At 35.1% G+C, this 6000-nt stretch overlaps 1 long non-coding RNA gene across 1 annotated transcript in view; it reads left to right on the top strand.

Annotated features, from left to right (window-relative positions):
* Positions 1-5485, top strand: part of LOC115276048 — a 57543-nt gene extending 52058 nt beyond the window's left edge. Inside the window, exon 3 of the long non-coding RNA XR_003901794.1 lies at positions 5433-5485. This is a non-coding gene — a long non-coding RNA (uncharacterized LOC115276048). The remainder of the gene's footprint in view (positions 1-5432) is intronic.
* The last annotated feature ends 515 nt before the right edge of the window (positions 5486-6000 follow it).

The raw sequence follows: 6000 nt of genomic DNA on the forward strand, positions 1-6000 counted from the left end.
AAACATCCCCATTTCAGGGCACCTGGGTGGCTCAGTCAGTTGAGCATCTGACTTCAGCTAAGGACATCTTCTCAAGTTTGTCGGGCTCTGTGCTGACAGCTAGCTCAGAACCTGGAGCCTGCTTCAGATTCTGTACCTCCCCCTCTCTCTGACCCTCCCATGCTCGTGCTGTCTCTCTCTGTCTCTCAAAAATAAATAAAAAACATTAAAAAAATTTAAATCCCCATTACCCCCTCTACCCAGCCCATGGTATCCACCATTCTACTTTCCTTCTCTATAGTTGACCACCCCAGGTACCTCATATCAATGAATCATACAGTATTTGTCTTTTTGACTGGCTTACTTCACTTAGCATAATGTCTTTGAAGTTCATTTGTGTGCTAGCATGTGTCAGAATTCCATTCCTTTTCAAAGTTGGACAACTTTCCATTTGATGAGTGTACCATATTTTGTTTATCCACACATCTGTCAGTATACACTCCAGTTGCTTCCACCTTTTGTCATTTGTGGATAATACTGCTGTAAACATGGGTATAAAGATAGCCATTCATGTCCCTGGTTTCAGTTAGTTTAAGCGTATACCCAGAAGTGAGATTGCTGGATCATATGGTCATTCTATTTTTAAGTGTTTGAGGAAGCAATTTACTGTTTTCTCTAGTGGCTGCAACACTGTTTTATATTCCCACTACCAGTGCACAAGTTTTCCAATTTCTCTACATCATCACTAACACTTGTTGTTTATTACCTTTTAAATTAGTAATTGTTCTTTGGGGTGCCTGGCTGGCTCAGTCAGTACTTGATTTTGACTTAGGTCATGATGATCTCATGGTGGTGAGATTATGCCCCATGTAGGGCTCCGTGATGGGCATAGAGCCTGCTTCATTCGCTTTCTCCCTCTCTCTCTCTCTGTGCCTCTACCCTTTGCATGTGCATTTTCTCTCTCTCTCTCAAACAAATAAATAATAAATAAAATAATAGTTGTTCTAATGAGTATGAAGTGGTATCTCATTGTGTTCTTTTTTCATTGTAGTTTCAATTTGCATTTCCCTAAGAGTGATGTTGAGCATTTTTTCATGCGTTATTGACTATTTGGATGTCTTTAAAGAAATGTTGATTTACCTTTGGTTATTTCTTAATTTTTTTATTGTTGAGTTTTAGTGTATTTGGGATATCATCCCTAACCAGATAGGCAACTCACATATATTTCTCCTATTTCATTCTGTTGATAGTATCCTTTGGTTTAATTTTGATAGAGTCCAATGTGTCTTTTTGGTTACCTTTGCTTTTGGCATCATATCCAAGGACTCATTGTCGAGACCAATATCATGAAATTTTTCCTCTGTTTTCTTCTTAGAATTTTATGCTTTTAGCTCTTAAGTTTATATCCGTGATTATATATGTATGCTCACAACCAGAGGAGGGGTGCAAATAGAGAGAAAGAGAATCTTAAGCAGGCTCTACACTCAGCCCAGAGCCTAATGCTGGGCTCGACCCTAGGAACATGTCCTAAGCTGAAATCAAGAGTTGAATGCATGGGGCACCTAGGTGGCTCAGTCGGTTGAGCGTCTGGCTTCAGCTCAGGTCATGATCTCATAGTTCATGGGTTTGAGCCCCACGTCAGGCTCTGTGCTGACTCCTAGTTTGGAGCCTGGAGCCTGCTTTGGATTCGGTGTCTCCCACTCTCTCTCTCTCTCTCTCTCTCTCTCTAACCCTCCCCTGCTTGTGCGGTTTCTCTCGGTCTCTCAAAAATAAATTTTAAAAAAATTTTGAAAAAAAGAAAAAAAAAGAGTTGAATGCTCAATCAACTGAACCACATAGGCTCCCCAGGTGTCTGCTCATTTAAATTAATTTTTGTATATGGTGTTAGGTAAGGGTACAGTTTCATTCTTTTGTGTGTGAATTTTCAGCTTTCCTCAGAACCATTGCTGAAAAACTGTTCTCTTTTTCAAGATGGTTTTGACTACTTAGGGTCCCTTAAGATTTCATATAAATTTTAGAATGGGTTTCTCTATTTATGCCCAAAAAACTTCTTGGGATTTTGATATGGATTGCAATGAATCTGTAGATTGCTTAGACTAGTGATGATGGTAATACTGAGTTTTCCAACCAATGAGCATGGGATGCCTTTCCATTTATTTATTTATTTTTTAAATTTCTTTCAGCATTGTTTGTAGTTTTCATTTACAAATCTTTCACCACCCTGGTTAAGTTAATTTCTAAGTGTGTTATTCTTTTTACACCATTGTAAATGGAATTTTAAAAAAAGATATACCACTCACCTTGAGGAAAGACTTTTAAGATTATTGAAGGTTGGTCATAATATGGTGTCATTGAGTAAGAGACAACATTTGAAATGTAATTGAGATCTTGCATTCAGTTCCAGTTCATTTTTCTGTGTATTTTAATACTAGAGCCTACAATGTTATTAATTTTGCATACAAGAAAGTAGTAGTTGAAATATTAGTCATTTAACATCTGCCAGGTCACTAATGTTGTAAAGTGCTCCAAACTCTGTCAATTTGCTATAAAGAAACTTTCTGAGAGAATTCTAATAATTCTTTTACCAAGTCAAACTCTGGAAGCAGAATTCAAATGGGATAAATGGCCTAGCCAAATTCATGCTCTCTCAATGAAATCAGAGGCAGCATCTAAAAAATGGAGACAGAATTTGGAAGTTAAAATCCAAGCTTAAATTTGAAACCTTCAAATTTTAAACCATTAATCTTTATTGAGAAACACCAAACATTTTCCAAATAATATAATTGAGTATTATTATATTCCCGGTTTGAAATATTATTATTGATGGAATGCAAACAATTAATGCTATATAACTTTGAAACATTACAATATAGTTGTTGTTTTTTTCTCAATGTAATAATATGCAACCCACTATAGCATTTTAGAAGTAAAATCATTAGGAACTTCTGGACATATTAGTGACTAATGATATGTCCTTTAACAGTTACCATCTAAAAATAAATAAATAAATAAATAAGTGGGATATTATCTATCACCTACCAAATTGTCAAATATTTCTGTAACTGATCTATGCCATATTTGCAATTGTTTTATGAGGTTTTTTTTTTTTAAGTAAACCAGGTTGGAAGCTAAATTGGTCCAAATTTTGTGAACATTAACATGAACATATTAAAAGCCTCCATAGAATCGATAGATTCAAATTATTTTGTAAAATACAAAATGTAAAATAAGCATAAGTGAGTCCATGAAACTACTAAAGAAATATATTGACTTTATTTTTATAATAACATAAAATTGGAAATTTAAAGTTTAAAATGGGCTATTATGAAATTATTAAAAACAATGATGCTGAAAAAATGACATGGTTAAATCTTAAAGTTCTAAAATCATTACATATTTTATAAGTGAATCTTTTCCATTTAAAAGTGAATCTTTCAAATTAATGTCTCAGAAAAAAATCAGAAAATTTTTTCACATCAACATTAATTAACAAAATGCATTTTAAAACTAAGAACATTTATTTTCTGACAATGTAAAACACAAAAAGGCAACTTTTTAATTGTCTCCTACTTTCCCTTGATTATGTCTATTCTACCTTACTGTTTTTCTTTAGAGTTAATTTTCTACATTGGCCTAGTCTCATACATTTTCCTTACATATATAATTAAGAGATAAGCAGGCTTTATGCTATTTATTTTTCATTTTGAATAATTTTGTTGATAGTTAGAAATTCACCAATTGTGGTTTTTCTCTCTATGGAGGAAGTGTTTGAATTTCCCTGAGGGACTTTAACTGTGGTTTCATGGGAACCTGCGTCTCAGTTGGTTAAGTGTCCGACTTCGGCTCGGGTCATGATCTAAAGGTTCGTGAGTTTGAATCATGTGTGGGGCTCTGTGCTCACAGCTCAGAACCTGGAGCCTTCTTCAGATTCTGTGTCTCCCTCTCTCTCCCCTGCTCACACTCTGTCTCAAAAATAAACATTAAAATTTTTTTAATTAAAAAAAAACAGTGATCCCACGATTCAGTATTTTTATTTTTTAAATTCTTTTATTTTTTGTTTTTTAAATAGTTTATTGTCAAATTGGTTTCCATATAACACCCAGAGCTCTTCCCCCCAAGTGCCCTCCTCCATTTCCACCACTTCCCTTCCCTCTCCCCCTTCCCCTTCAACCCTTGGTTCATTTTCAGTATTCAGTAGTCTCTCAGGTTTTGCATCCCTCTCTCTTCCCAACTCTCTTTCCCCCTTCCCCTCACCATGGTCCTCTGTTAGGTTTCTCCTGTTAGACCTTTGAGTGCAAACATGTGGTATCTGTCCTTCTCCGCCTGACTTATTTCGCTTAGCATGACACTCTTGAGGTCCATCCACTTCTTTTAAATGTTTATTCACTTTTGAAAGACAGAGACAAACAGAGTATGAGTTGGGGAGGGGTAGAGAGTGATGGAGACAGAGAATCCAAAGCAGGCTTCAAGCTCTGAGCTGTCAGCACAGAACCTGACACAGGGCTTGAACCCACGAACTGTAGGATCATAACCTGAGCCAAAGTCAGATGCTTAACTGGCTGAACCACCCAGGCACCCTTGGATTCAGTGTTTTTATTTAGATTGAGGTTTTGTACCATCCATACAGAGAAGGACTTTGGAAGATTTACTAAGGAGAACTGATTAGCTGTAAACTGAAGTTAGCTTTTTTCTTTTCCCTAAAGAGGTTTTTTTGTTAATTTTTTATTTTTTTAACTTTATTTTTTTAACATATGCATTTATTTTCCATCATTTACAATATAATAGTCACAATGACACTCCAGACAGAAAAGCAAAGTAAAAAATCAAAACCCCAACTTCTATTTCATGTAATTAGACTTATACAGAAATTAGAAGGTTAAGTAACAACTAGTTAATCACCTAATTTCACAGCTATCTGAAGTGGCAATCGTTATATAGCAGCTTGTCTATGATACATTCAAGAAAAATGATACAATTTATTACTTGCCCATAAGCTAAAACACAGCCTGCTTAATACCTTTCCTTAAATTCCACCTCTATACTACAACATACTTGAGGTTCATGCAAAAAAGTAGCTACCTTTTATATAGGAAATGGATGATTAAGTCTTTGGTGCTGTAAAAGCAACTTCATTTAAACATAACCACCCCCACCACCAAAAAAAGAAGAGGAAAAAAAAGTAAAGAAAATAATAAGGGAAAAACCCAAGACACACTTCCTAGGGGAAAAAAACAGCATGTAATTTCTGTCCCTGATGGAATGTATTAGCTTTTTAAAGCTTGTATCTTTTTATGATTAATTACCTTTCTTCATGTCATATTTAAATTTAGGAGCAATTTAAGAAAAAAACATTAAGTATGTTAGGCACTTCTGTCTGTGTAGGGAGAGAGGCAAGATAGAACATAGATTAATTAGAAACAATTAAGTAATTCTTTTTTTTTTTTTTATTATAGTCCTTGTTTTTTGTTGAAGGGCCGGCTCATTCAGACGGTGTCTATTACTCAAAAGGCAAATAGAGAACCAAATGGTAAAGCGATCATTACATTGGAATTCTGAATTAAATGGCCTCCTTAAACTTCCAAAGTGTCTGAAACTTTGTCATTTTGTGCAGACCAAGACATTTCACAGAAGCATAGCCATGTGAGAGCTGGACAGGGGCTCAGGTATCCTGTGCTTGGAATACTTTTCTCATAGATATGGAAACTGAGGTTCAAGAAAATAAAGTAACCAGTGTTAATGACTGTGTTAGTGTTAGCCTTATAAAAAAAGTTTTATTTGTAACTTTGATGTTTAACTATAAATCTAGATAAGCAATTTATGAATATGCCCATGATGTCCCTAAGCAGTCCTATCCTACTTGATGAAACTTAGACACAGGCAGTTACAGCAGAGTTATTCTTTCCCAGTTCTGCTGTATTTCGGGATCCTACTACATGGCAAAACATAAATGATTGTTTAAGAAAAGAAATGCTTATCTGAGCAGCTATTGAGAGACCAAAGAAACAAACTGACAACATTCGA

This window comes from Suricata suricatta, chromosome 13 (assembly GCF_006229205.1).
Source record: "Suricata suricatta isolate VVHF042 chromosome 13, meerkat_22Aug2017_6uvM2_HiC, whole genome shotgun sequence".
Classification (NCBI taxonomy): Eukaryota; Metazoa; Chordata; class Mammalia; order Carnivora; family Herpestidae; genus Suricata; species Suricata suricatta.